The sequence below is a fragment of the Triticum dicoccoides genome, chromosome 3B (assembly GCF_002162155.2).
Source record: "Triticum dicoccoides isolate Atlit2015 ecotype Zavitan chromosome 3B, WEW_v2.0, whole genome shotgun sequence".
NCBI lineage: Eukaryota > Viridiplantae > Streptophyta > Magnoliopsida > Poales > Poaceae > Triticum > Triticum dicoccoides.
The window spans coordinates 713,464,980-713,480,210 of NC_041385.1; positions in this window are offsets into that span (position 1 = coordinate 713,464,980).

A 15,231-nucleotide genomic window follows, 5' to 3' on the forward strand; every position below is an offset into this window, starting at 1 on the left:
TCTAGGTATATGTTGGGAGATCGATCGGTATACATGCATGTGTGTGTTAGAAGCAAATGAGGCACGAGGAGAAGGATAGAGAGAGAGGGATGCATGTAGGAGGTGGTACGAGAGGCATACTATATCGAGGGGGGAGGAGTGTGCGAGTACGAGAACGATGAAAAGAGTGGTGGGAGTGAGGCATGGACGGTGACAAGAGAAGAGGGGAAGCTTGTGTTTGTGCTAGGCACACCTGGCTAGAGAGGCATATCAATCGATGTGTGCCATAAAGAAGGAGTTGGGGGCCTACACACACCGTGGGTGAACGACCTAAAGTGAAAAGTCAAATTCGCATGATGGAGCTAGAGAATGCTGAGGGAGGGTGAGAGGGATGCGGGCGTGTGCATGCACAAGAGAAAGTTAGCGCTAGCTACAAAGATAAGAGGGTTGTGTGGGTGTAAAAGACGAATAGAGATCATATATACTTCATTATAAAAAGCGAATTCGGATATTTGAAGAATTTATCATAGTGTTTTAAACCGACGCATGTGTGAATATATATAACGGTGATACACATGGTGTGGTTATGAACATGTTATACTACATTTAATATATTTTATCTCTACTCTTATAAAAAACGGAGTTGTTGATGATGGTGTGCCTGCCATCCTGCATTATAGGCCGTCCGATTTATATCTGGCGGATAGCAAGGAAACTATGATGGTTGAAGTTGGCAACAATCATGATTGTAGATTCTTATTGAAATAGATAAACAAATTCAAATTTAGTTCGAATTGCAGCGGTAGTATAGACATTTGGAATGCACTAAAATCTTGGTATGAGTAGGTTACATGCATTATACAACAAGCGAAAAAATTTAATCGGACATAACATGGATTCATACTCCCTCCTTCCATCTATATAGGGCGTAATGAGATTTTTAAGACCGCCTTTGACTATTGGCAAGATTAATAGTACATGGCATGCACAATGTGAAAATTATATCATTGAAAGAACCTTTCACAGACGAATTTAACGGTGTGCTTTGTGTAAGTTGCATGTCATATATTATTGCTCTAATATTTGGTCAAAGTTAGCATCGAAAAACGCATTAGGCCCTATATAGTTGGAAGAAGGGAGTAGCTCTGAATAACATTTGTATAGTGAAACGGGGCAAGACTCTCTCTTTGTGTGGTGTGAATAGTTTTATTTTTTTGTTTTCTTTTTGGTTGAGGGAAGTGCTAATTGATTTGGTACGTACAAGTACAATATTACTACACGTTAGGCTTGTCCCTAAAATTCAACCCGCGTCTTGTTATATCCTGAAAAATCAGATATCATGCTCTCAAAACTGGCGCCTTCAATACCCGCGCCTTGCTATCCCGAAATTACAACGCGCGCGAAAACTCCCTCCAACTACCAAATCCCGACACGCGAAATCCCCCTTCTAACCCTGAGCCGAAAGGGCCGCTAGTTCAAATCGGTGGGGGGTACTTTTGTAACACACCCTACATTTTGGACAAGCACGTCCCTAAGTCATGCTTCACCCCCTCCCATTGCCCCCTTTTCGCCATTCAAAATCCCAGGCCACCATAACCTCTCCGCTCCAGCCGCGAAACCCCACACTCCTCCGTCCGCCACGTCAGCGCTGCCCAGCCGGAGCCTCTTCCCCGACGACGTCGTCCACCGCAATAGCTCGACGTCCCTCGTCCACCTCCTCAGATGAGGATCCGTCGTTCATCTCGTCGTCCTGCCGGTTCAGCCGCCCCGTCCTCCACCTCCAAGGAGTTGCTTCGACGATTGCCTCGTCTATCGCGGCTGCTCCATCCCCACAACACTGCCTTAACCTGCTCCACCAGAACTGCAGCATCCTCACCGACTCCTCGGACGAAGCCGAGGCCTACTCGGCGCCACCAAAGAGGTTGTACACTCATCGCATCGCACCTTCTCCTTAACTCGACCTCTCGGCACCGACGATGCACCATCCCGCACCCCCATGGAGCAGCTACCTTAAAGCTGGCGCCACGGGCGACATCTCCACGGCGGCTCTCCCCTAGTGCGAGGCCCCTTCGGCGGCGGCGGCCATACCAGCCGGATCTGCTGCTACTGCTCCAGCTCTCGCTTGCTCCTCACGCTGCTGCTACTGCTCCGGCTCTGGCTCGATCGCTCACTCGCCCAGCTGCTGCTGCTGCTCTCCCCCTCGCTCGTGTTGCTGCTCTGCTCTAATTAAGCCATACTTCAGTCGACTAAATCGACTTTTGGGTCAGTCGATTTTTAGGGGTTGGGGGGCTCGCCGGAGTTAAGGAAGAACCACCCGCAGCGGGGACGGCGGCTCACCGGAGAGGTACCTCACTATCTATCTTAGGGTTCAGGGTGGGGGCGGGGGGCCTAGAGGGATGGCCGGGGCGGCGGTGGCGAGTTGTTTCGGGACGGCGAGGCGGCGCTGGGGCCGGCGGTTCGGTCGGTGGTGGCTGGCGGCTTAGGGGGGTGCAGGTTGAAGATGAACTGCATGCCCTTCCTAAACTACATGTCAAGTGCCTCTCTGCTATCATTGCGTTCAGTTTCGACAGTAGCATTCAGATTCCACAGTTAATTTCAGTTTCGACAGTTAAGTTCAGAGTCAACAGTTTTTACCTCATCTGTTGTAGTCAGGTGGTTTTTGGTGATGTTAATTTTACATCCATTTTACATCATCTATTGGAGATGCTATTAGAATCCTACTTGAGATTGATGATGTCTGTCTTGTGCTGCTTCAGCCTTGACGTCTTACAGCTCACTGGAGCTGCTCCAACGACAGAATGATCCATCACAACAGAGCAGTGCCCTGGACGCCATCTACAGATTCCTCAGATCTTCCTCCACACCTTCGACAGCCACCTCTGCCTCAACTGCTTCAGCGACCAACCCAATGATGCTGAGGTCGACACAGCTACGGCAAAGAGGTTGTACACTTGTTGCATCACTTATTACTATACATTCACGTCGATCCATTAGAGCTATTTTGGTTCAACGGAAAAACATAGCAATAGGGAATTTTCCAATGGCACTCCACTATTCAATTATTCATGCATTTTGTTGAAAGGAATGAAGCAAAACATCCACCTGGACCTACTTTTCAAAATCCTATGCATGAAAACAAGACCAAGTGCATTAGTGCCAGAATAACATTCTAACTGTACACGCTTTCATATGGTTTCACTTTATTTTGGCCATGTTTCTTTGCATTCATCTGCTCTTCCAATTCCTGTAAACCAAACACCCAAGTTGACAGAAATCCTATGTTTACAAGTGTTCTATTTACCATGTGTATTTTCCTATCCTATTTCGGTGTTTTTCCTATCCTTGCGTTTTAAGAATCATGCAAGCCAAATGAGCCCTTACAGAATTACTTCAGTTACAGGTACGTGTCGAAGGGAACTTTGTGTGGTTTGTCCTGCTCCTGCTGTGATGTCGTCCACCTCACCTGAGTTGCTCCATCGACAGAAGCATCCACCAAACCAGACATCACGACTCCTGACCGTCTTTCGCCGCCTCAGATCTCCTTCCCTGCCGCCGGCACCCACCACAAAGGCATCACCATCATCGACTCAGCAGATGAACCTGAGGAGTACACGGGTCCACAAGAGAGGTCGCACTCTTTTGTTTCTGCTTATGTTATGCATTGCTTAAACTTACCTGCTACTTTATTATCCTGTTCAGCTCTTGGACTCCCAAGTTAGGTCCAAATTAATGTGCAAACTTGAGTTCTAAATTAGTTGTGAGGCACATATCGAGGCAGCAATGAATAGTATGTCTGTCTAATATCTGGTTCACCTAGGGTATGCCTATGTTGTTCATCTTGGGTGGGAAACAAATAGTAAAGCAATCATCATCTATCTTTTTATTAATTTAAAGCAATCATCAGCCTGCTATCATTATTTTTGTATCCATCCACTGGTTGTTACCATCACTCTAAATTTCTGCATGCTCTCCTTACATAATATCACCATATTTTTTTCGTATGCATGTCAGATATTGTACACAGTCAAGCTGAACATGTAGAGAAAAAGAGAAGAGTTTTGCGTGGCAATACAATGTCATGCAGACATCGCTCCATGGTGGGTTCAATGGCAAACCCTCCCCACCCCTCTCCAGATTGTAATCCAGAGGAAGATATCTGTTCTGAGGTGGATTCACACACCGCTGACCACTCCTATTTACCCCCAAGGTGTTTGCTCTACCTTGGCATGATGATGTTAGTCATATCATGCATATGTTGCCTTGAAGTGCCTACTTTTGACATCATATATGTCATCTGCATAGTTTAGACATGTTCTATAATGCCACGTGTTTAGTTTCTATATCATATATGGGAATTATGCAGTCTCATGTCTTTTAGCCAGCCATAATATATGTGAAATGTGCAATGCCATCCTGTTTAACCAGGCATCATATATTTGAATGATATCTTGCCCATCCTTTTCTTCATTACATTTCCATTTGTCAACAATGTTTGTACATTAAACTACTCTTCCTATGAATCAGCCATTTGGGTGGGAGATGGAAAATCTGGAGTGAAAACAAGGCCTTCAGAGCAGACAGTGCTACCTGTCGAAGCAGATCTCTTGTTGGCCCCCGATAGCTCCTCGGAGATGGATTCAGAGACAGATGACCAGTCCTATTCCCCTACTGAGGTGTATGCTCTAACTTGGCACGATTATACTGCTCATATCATGCATATGGTGTCTTGCATTGCATAGTTTAGACATCATATACACAATATTCAACACCATGTTCTTAGTTCAGACATCATATCGAATGCCCTATGTTTAGCATATAAATCACATATGTGAATTAAATGATGCAATCCTGATTACTTAGATAACATGTAGGTGAATTATGTCATGTGAACCTGTTTAGTTATTCATCATATCTTTGAATTATGTTATGCTATGCTATCCAGTTTAGATAGACATCATATATGTGAAATTATGTCATGCTATCCATTTTAGTTAAACAATATACATGTCAACTATTTCATGCCCTCTTTTTTCCACACTATCTATTGCATCTGTCTCTCATACAATGTCTGTACATTCAACTATGTTTCCTGTTTATCAGCCATTTGAATTAGAGCGGGTGATGCCAGTATCTAGCAGACTAAAAACACGGTCTTCAAATAAAATAGTGCTACCTCTTGGTGGAGATAGCACCCCGGTTGTACATGCACAAGAACTAGCCCTACCACACATAACCCAAACTCTCGCAGATTGTACCCCTATTGTGATGGACATAGAACCAGCTTCACCCAATCTAACCCCAACCCCAGCCGATAGTAACCCAGTTCCTGTTGACACAGCACCATCTCCACCACAGAGCTCCCAAACAAGAGCAGTTAGTAAGGCAGCTCCAGTGCCGAAAGGGCTAGTACTATCATGGCAAACCCCAACTCCACCAGTTAGTACGCCTATTCCCGTGGAGGAAGCACAACCAGCTAGTCATAGTTTAGCATCTATCGCATTTGATGTTGTTAAATCGTATGTGTGTATCTTCCCATCTTGGGAATATTATACTGAAGATGAAGGAAAATGCCAGTTGCAGGTGTTTGTCCAGGAGTTATGTGTAAGTAATGTTATTCATGGCAATTACTTTGCTTCGTCCCATACATCCTACCTCCATGATGGTTATAATACAACAAATTTTCCCATTTTTCTCTATAGAGAAGGACCGGTTTGGAAACTCAGGATGAGGTAACCTGTGCTAATACCTCTGCTATCTTCAAGAATTCTTGGTGGCAGTATCGGAATTACCTGAAGAAAACGTACTTCACCGGCAAAGAAATTCATCAAATTCCCTTACGTTCTCCTGAGACACATTTACTGGACGATGACTGGGAATGCCTTGTTCTGTACTGGTCCCGAACCAAGAATATGGTAAGGTCTATGAGCTCATTTTCTATTTTTAAGTATTATATTCTTGCGTCTTACTGTACTCTGTTCATGTAGAACAAATGCCTAAACCTGAAGAACAACTGTTCTAATTTAAGATTCCATTGCTATCATAGTTCAAAAAAGCGCTAGGCGTTAATTGTGCGTTTTGCCACCGCCTTGCACTTTACTAACCAAAGCACATGCTTATGCGCAGTTATGCACAGATTATGCGTAGTTATGCGCAATGCATTTTGCCAACGCCTAGATCCTAGGCACGCTTAAGCGCGCCTTTTTTAACTATGATTGCTTTGCTCTTGTATCATTGTATTTACTCATACAAACTTATTTTTAAATTGAATGATCCAATCGAAACTCCAATGGCACGGCAGGTATGTTCACGCATGTTTCTTTAACAGGTTTTCTCTTATCAATAGCTCTGTTGATTTCAATTTCAATTGTGTATACAGTTGACTTTCATATCATGCACATTACTAGCATCACAACAGAGCCAATAGTGTTGTTGTACATGTAGACCCGTGGTACCCATTTGAAATCTTGTTGTGTCGTGTAGTTTCCCACGTTGTGTATTCTTGCACTGCTGCTTTGTCTTGAACTCATATGATTTGAACCGTGTCTCTATTTTGATTTGGCAAGACAATGCAGTGACCATAGGACATAGATATATGTTTGTTTGATGCTTTTATTATGTACTAGTACTTGGCAATAGAAGACTTGGTAGTTTAATCCTGTCCACCTTACTAATGAACCGGTTCACCAAAATGAGTTTCATATACTAGTACATGCTAAACTTGTTATGTGTCTGCTTGTTTCTTCTTTTAGAATGCTGACAGAATATTGGGGAAGAGTGCCTTATTAAGCAATGGTAAAGGAAGTAATGCAGATAAGGTTCAGGATAGTGACAGATCCTTGTTGGTCTCCAACAAAGCTGATAAAACAACTAAGGAAGACTATCTTGAAGACAGCGAGACGACCCCAAAGTCCTGTCTTGGTTTAGTGTTCGAGTTACTGGCCACTACCGCTTGCACAAGCTATTCAAACTCATTGTCTGAATCAGTTCGGTTTCTTGAGTCTCAACTACAAGCTGAAAGACATCAATCAGCTGTGCTGTGACAAGAAGCAGAAGGGCTGCGGAAGTCCCTGGAGCATTCAGATGCATACTTTCTGGTGCAACAGCAAGCGTTGGAGGATTTTAGCGCCAAACAGGACAATGCTAATCAGCTTGCTAAGCTTATTGCCAGCATGGTGGATACCCAGAATAACATTTCTTGAGCTCTTCTGAAGTTGTTTCAGTTATGCTCTTGTTTTGCTGTCGCGTTTATTTGCACTGGTGGCCAATTTTGACGGCCAGTGCATGTAATATGCTGCTTTGTTCCCTATATTTGCACTGGTGTAGCGAACTTTGATGCCCGGTGGATGTAATATGTGTAATAGCGGTAATAGGCTAGCGTTAATTGCTTGCTTATTTATATCCTTATTGTCTTGTTTACTTGTTTGCTTGTAGTCACTGCAGTTCTTTTTCTGTGTTTTTCTAGTGGCCACAATAGCCTATTTTTGGTAACTAGGCCACAATAATCATGGCAACACACGAACTGTTGTAACCATGGGCCTCCTGCAGGCCGTATGATCCATGGGCCTTCTTCCGGCCATAGGATCCATTGGCCTTCTATACGGGCCGTAGGATCCATTGGCCTTCTATACGGGCCTTAGGGTCCATGGGCCTTCTACGGGCCGTAGGGTCCATGGGCCTTCTACGGGTCGTACGATCCATGGGCCTTCTACGGGCCGTAGATCCATGGGCCTCATATGGGTCGTATATCCATGGGCCTTCTACGGGGCGTATCATCATTTCGCCAATCATGGGTCGTACTATTCGTGGACCATAACGGGCCGTTAATAGACCGTATTTGATAACTCTATGAAAACAGCCCAACGGGTTTTTTTACATGAAAACGGCCCAACATATTAACGGTCCGCAAACGGGCCGACTGTAACAACGGGCTGAATTTGGCCCACAAGCAGAAAATGACAGTAACGGACCGTATGTAACCGAATGCTGTAAATGAGCCCAAGAATCAATGGGCCCTGAGAAGGCCGAAAGATAACTTGGGCTGGAAACGGCCCAATAGAATAATGGGTCGTTAATGGGTATAAAGTGATACACTGTTCATTACAGTCCAGTTTCACCACGGCCCACTAATGGGCCAAGAGTTACAAAGGGCCTCATATGGGCCGAAAGAAGTCATGGGCCACACATGGGCCAGAAGTTAAAACGGGCTGGAATCATATTGGACGGCCCAGATGACGCTACTGGGCCTAATTCGGATAGGGCGTAAAGGGCCCTGGGTTAGCGGGTTGTAAATGGGCTATATGCGAATAGGTCGTTAATAGGCTTTTCGTGGGCCGGCCCGCCACCTTTTGACCAAGTCAAACGGGCTGGCCTTTTCACAGGAATGGGCCTCTGTTGGGCCGTGCCACGTGTCGCCGTATCATAGGCGCCTTCGGTCCAATGAGCGGATGACATCTGTCCCAACGGTGAGCCGACATGTGTTTCCTCCAACCAATGATGATTTTACACGTGGAAAATCCCCATTGGTCGGGGCTGTTCACGGGTTATCGGATCCAAAACCCAACCCGATAGCTTAACGACATTCCGTTACGGTGGATGCCAGGTATCGGTCACCCTTGACGAAAGCACTTCTGTGACGCACGATTTATCATCATGGAAGTGGACACTTCCGTGATGATAATTTTGGTAATGTCATGGAACACTTCTACGACAGCACAGGTATGACTATCTTGATTCTGTCATAAATTTGTCATGGATGTACATGCATGACAAAAAAACGCGACCTACTATGACAAACACGTATCATCACGGAAGTGTATTTTTTTGTAGTGATGATAGAGAGTCTCCTATGTTGCCACTTTCATATACTAGTGGGAATTTTTCATTATAGAACTTGGCTTGTATATTCCAATGATGGGCTTCCTCAAAATGCACTAGGTCTTCGTGAGCAAACAAGTTGGATGCACACTCACTTAGTTTCTTTTGTTGAGCTTTCATATATTTATAGCTCTAGTGCATCCATTGCATGGAAATCCCTATTCACTCACATTGATATCTATTAATGGGCATCTCCATAGCCCGTTGATACGCCTAGTTGATGTGAGACTATCTTCTCCCTTTTTGTCTTCACAACCACCACCCTATTCCAATATAGTGCTATGTCCATGGCTTGAGATCATGTATTGCGTAAGAGTTGAAAAGGCTGAAGCGCGTTAAAAAGTATGAACCAATTTCTTGGCTGAAACCAGGGTTGTGCATGATGGGAGTATTTTGTGTGATGAAAATGAAGCATGGCCTAACTATATGATTTTGTAGGGATGAGCTTTCTTTGGCTATGCTATTTTGATAAGACATGATTACTCGTTAGTATGCTTGAAGTATTATTATTTTTATGTTTTATGAACTTTTATCTTGAATCATTTGGATCTGAACATTCATGCCACAATAAAGAAACTTACATTGAGAATTATGCTAGGTAGCATTCCACATCAAAAATTCTGTTTTTATCATTTACCTACTCGAGGACGAGCAGGAATTAAGCTTGGGGATGCTTGATACGTCTCCAACGCATCTATAATTTTTTATTGTTCCATGCTATTATATTACCCGTTTTGGATGTTTATGGGCTTTACTCTACACTTTTATATCATTTTTGGGACTAACCTACTAACCGGAGGCCCAGCCCAAATTGTTGTTTTCTTGCCTATTTCAGTGTTACGAAGAAAAAGGAATATCAAACGGAGTACAAACAGAATGAAACCTTCGGGAAAGTTATTTTTGGAACGGAAGCAATCCAGGAGACTTGGAGTAGAGGTCAGGGAAGCTTCGAGGTGGCCACGAGGTAGGGAGGCGCACCCTACCCCCCTGGGTGCGCCCCCACCCTCATGGGCCCCTCATGGCTTCCCTGACCGACTTCTTTCGCCTATATATGTCCATATACCCTAAAAACATCGGGGAGCACAATAGATCGGGAGTTCCGCTGCCGCAAGCCTCAGTAGCCACCAAAAACCAATCGAGACCCTGTTCCGGCACCCTGCCGGAGGGGGGATCCCTCATCGGTGGCCATCTTCATCATCCCGGCACTCTCCATGACGAGGATGGAGTAGTTCACCCTCGGGGCTGAGGGTATGTACCAGTAGCTATACGTTTGATCTCTCTCTCTCTCTCTCGTGTTCTTGATTTGGCACAATCTTGATGTATCATGAGCTTTGCTATTATAGTTGGATCTTATGATGTTTCTCCCCCTCTACTCTCTTGTGATGAATTGAGTTTTCCCCTTGAAGTTGTCTTGTCGGATTGAGTCTTTAAGGATTTGAGAACACTTGATGTATGTCTTGTCGTGCTTATGTGTGGTGACAATGGGATATTTACGTGATCTACTTGATGCATGTTTTGGTGATCAACTTGCGGGTTCAATGAACTTATGCATAGGGGTTGGCACACATTTTCGTCTTGACTCTCCGGTAGGAACTTTGGGGCACTCTTTGAAGTTCTTTGTGTTGGTTGAATAGATGAATCTGAGATTGTGTGATGCATATCGTATAATCATGTCCACGGATACTTGAGGTGACAATGGAGTATCTAGGTGACATTAGGGTTTTGGTTGATTTGTGTCTTAAGGTGTTATTCTAGTACGAACTCTATGATAGATCGAACGTAAATAATAGCTTCGTGTTATTTTACTATGGACTCTTGAATAGATTGATCAGAAAGGTTAACTTCGAGGTGGTTTCGTACCCTACCATAATCTCTTCGTTTGTTCTCTGCTATTAGTGACTTTGGAGTGACTCTTTGTTGCATGTTGAGGGATAGTTATATGATCCAATTATGTTATTATTGTTGAGAGAACTTGCACTAGTGAAAGTATGAACCCTAGGCCTTGTTTCCTAGCATTGCAATACCGTTTACGCTTGCTTTTATCATTAGTTACCTTGCTATTTTTATAATTTCAGATTACAAAAACCTACATCTACCATCCATATTGCACTTGTATCACCATCTCTTCGCCGAACTAGTGCACCTATACAATTTACCATTGTATTGGATGTGTTGGGGACACAAGAGACTCTTTGTTATTTGGTTGCAGGGTTGTTTGAGAGAGACCATCTTCATCCTACGCCTCCCACGGATTGATAAACCTTAGGTCATCCACTTGAGGGAAATTTGCTACTGTCCTACAAACCTCTGCACTTGGAGGCCAAACAATGTCTACAAGAAGAAGGTTGTGTAGTAGACATCACGCAGCAAGGTTATCAAGTTTTTCAAAGTTTAGTGGAGCCACCATACCGAGGAGGAAGCCACCTGGGAGCGAGAAGAAGATCTCCGTAGAGACCACCCAAACCTTTTTGCTGACCAACCAGAATCTCGAGGGCGAGATTCATCTTAAGGGGGGTAGGTTTGTAACATCCCAATTTTCAATTTGGATATTATACATAGATCATCATATGCATATCATATTTATTCTTGCATTTTGTTGTGATCCTAGAAATATTAAGCAACTCAAGGACCCAAGGAGAGAGTTGGAGATTTCACAAAATTCATATTTGAATTTATTTCAAATTTGAAAAGAGGAACAATTTGATTTTATTATTTTTCTCTCCAATTATTTCCAATATTAAAAATATATGAGAGAAGATAATATGACTTCTTCATCCTAAAAGAAATATTGGAGAAAGAATTTTAAAATCAAATTATGCTTTTATTGGTATTTTATTTGATTTAGAAAAATATTGCATTTTTTAAAATTGCATCTTAGTCCAGAAAAATGTTCATCTTGTCCTTAATATTAGGTTTGGACGGTGAAAATTGTTTCTGAAATTTTTAGTTTTTTCTTTATATTTATTTAGGATTTTTCCTTCGTAGCGAAATTGTTTTTAAAAATAAGTTTCGGACCGACTAGGCCGAAGCCCAGCCGGCCCGGCAGCCCAACCGCGCCGCCGCGCCGCCGCCGACTCCGAGTGGGAAGAGTCCCGCCGCTGCAAGCCGATGGGGAGTCCAGCTCAGACTCCCGTGCCGCTCCCTCGCCCAAGGCAAGCCTCCCGAGGCCTTTATAAGGCCGAGCCGCCCCGGCGCCTCTCCCTCGTCTCGCCACCAGCGCCGCTGTCAATGCCTTTCGTCGCTGCAGCCCCGCATTGCTGCCTTGCGACACTGCCCCGTAGCCCATGTCGTCGCCCACGCCGCCCGCGCCGCCGTCGACCGGAGCCGAAGCCGCCGCCATTAACCATCGTCTTGATGAACCGGTAAAGACCGGCTGAACCTCGGTTTTTTTTCTGTTTATTTCGGTTCGGTTAGTTAGATCGGTTTATTAGGGTTTTCTTATTTAACGAACATCTGTTCCTTCGTTTTAACGAACAATATTCATTAGTTTTGTTTAGCGAACGTTCGTCGTAGGTTTTTCTTTTTAGTTTATTTTTCGGCCAGGGACCTATCTATGAATAGTTTTATAGCGATTTAGCCCCTGGTCTTTAAACTAGCATAACTTTTTACTCGTTTATTCAAATTAGATGAAACCAGCGCCTAAATCTTCGTATCGTTCTGTTCTTTACAGTTAACCAACTTGAACATGATTTTGGTACTATAAAATTTGAGTTTAGTATAGATTAGTAAACGATCTTGTTTCGTTCTTATTTTGAGTTTCATTTCTCCGTTTGAGTTGAATATTTTTGCAAATCATAGCTAATCACATGTACCTTCTATTAAGATCTAATTCACATGATAATATTGTTGTTAGGATTTGACTTTTGTTAGTTTAAGCTGTTTCTTTGTTTCGTGTTTGATTTGGATATTTTCTCGGTTTTTCCATTATTTCATTTGAGTGATTGCTTACGTATGCTACTGTTTGTCTATGCTAGATTACCCGGAGTGCGAAGCTTGTTACTACAAATCTCTAGAGTTTGCAGATCGCCAGCAAGGCAATTTACACTTTGATCATACTCTTTTAGACCAAGTTTTTACTATGCATTAGTACTGCCCCTCAAATATTTGCATGAGTAGGATTGGGAACATGTGGGTTGGTTGTAGTGCTGAGGTAGAAACCTAATACCTTTTTATCACCCCGGGAATATACATTATGCTTATTATTGCTTTGCCATGCTCGTAGATGGGGATTGGATCGTGATTCACACATGGAAGTTTGAGAGTTAATTAATCATGGATAATATTAAGGTGGCTACTTTAATATACATCTGGGTGGATTGGTTGAGGCACCTGGTGAAAGGATCGATATGGTTGACTAAAGGGGGGGTGAATAGGCAACTAACAATTTTTAGACTTTTCTTTAACAATTTAAACCTTGCAACGAAATAGGTTGTCTAGATGTGCAACTACGTGGACAACCTATATGATGCAAAGACAACAAGCACACTAGCAAGCAATAGATACAATACAAGTAAGCTTGCAAAAGTAAAGGCACAAGATAACCAAGAGTGGAGCCGGTGGAGACGAGGATGTGTTACCGAAGTTCCTTCCTTTTAAGGGGAAGTACGTCTCCGTTAGAGCGGTGTGGAGGCACAATGCTCCCCAAGAAGCCACTAGGGCCACCGTAATCTCCTCACGCCCTCACACAATGCGAGATGCCGTGATTCCACTATTGGTGCCCTTGAAGGCGGCGACCGAACCTTTACAAACAAGATTGGGGCTATCTCCACAACACTTGGAGGCTCCCAACAACACCATGAAGCTTCACCACAATGGAGTATGGCTTCGAGGTGACCTCAACCGTCTAGGGTTCTCAACACCCAAGAGTAACAAGATCCGCTAGGGATAAGTGGGGGGAATCAAATTTCTCTTGGTGGAACTGTAGATCTGGGCCTTCTCAACCAATCCCGAGCAAATCAACAAGTTTGATTGGCTAGGGAGAGAGATCGGGCGAAAATGGAGCTTGGAGCAACAATGGAGCTTTGGGGGAAAGAGGTCGGTCAACTTTGGGGAAGAAGACCCTTTTATATAGTGGGGGAACCAATCCAACCATTATTCCACTGAGCAGCCCCGCACAGAGCGGTTCTACCGCTTGGGCAGAGCGGTACTACCGCTTAGGGCGGTACTACCGCTCATACACAACGGTACTGCCGCGCTGACAGGGTCCTGACCCCAGGGCGGTACTACCATGGGGGTAGGCGCGGTACTACCGCTTGGAGCGGTACTACCTCCACTACTACCGCCCTTAGTACCGCAAAACCCGACACGAAAAACTTCGTTCTCGAATCGAGGCGGCAGTAGCCCAGAAGCACTGCGGTACTACGGCCGAAGACCACAAGCGGTACTACCGCTCGGAGAGCGGTACTACCACTTGGGAGCAGGACAAGGCATACTCAGGGGAAAAAGGGCAGCTCCAATGAAGCGGAAGGAAAACGACGGGTGTGATATGGATGTGTACGTGTTGATTCCACCCTAGCCTTACCAAAGCAGATCCCCTCTTGATAGTACGGTGACTCCTATGAAACTAGTCCACCAACAACGAAATGAAGGAGCTACACCATCTTGAATAAAACATCGAGGGGAGATAATCGTCTCGTGCCAATGGATGAATCTCTGAAAGAACTTAACGCACACGATTAGTCCGCACAAGCATTGTCATCAATCACCAAAACATCTTGGGGATAAATATGCCCTTACAATCTCCCCCTTTTTGGTGGATTGATGACAACACAGGATTTGCACAAAATGAAGGATATAGGACAAGCGCAAAAACCCCAACGTCCTAAAATGTAGATGAGCTCCCCCTAGATGTGTGCTATCTGGGATAAGTGCGTTCGACTGCATGGCACACATACTAGGATCAATGCTCCCCCTACATTTTAGAGACCAACCACCTAAGCGGGGTAAAAGAGAGTAGCAAAGATAACTTAACAGGATAATCATGCAACTCATAAGCTAACTAAACAGGATAAGCATGCAACTCATAAGCTAGATAGTGACATAGATAAAGATACTAGAAAGATAAGGTAGCATATGTCTCACACCATATGACTCGAACTTAGGTCTCACTGACACAAACCAAACAAAGCAAATGCGAGGAAAACACAAACACAAAAGACAGAAGACACAAAGCACAAATCTCTAAACTCTCTCCCCCTTTGGCATCGAGACACCAAAAAGGAGAGGGAGTGTTGCTACGGCTCCAGGTGAGAGCAAACGAGGGACACACACATCAGAACTCAGCGGGATCATCTGCGCCACCATCATTAGTCTGGAAGTGCTCGGCATCAAAATCGGTCCATGGGCAGTGCTGCTGAATCCACTCCTCCTCCTCGGTAA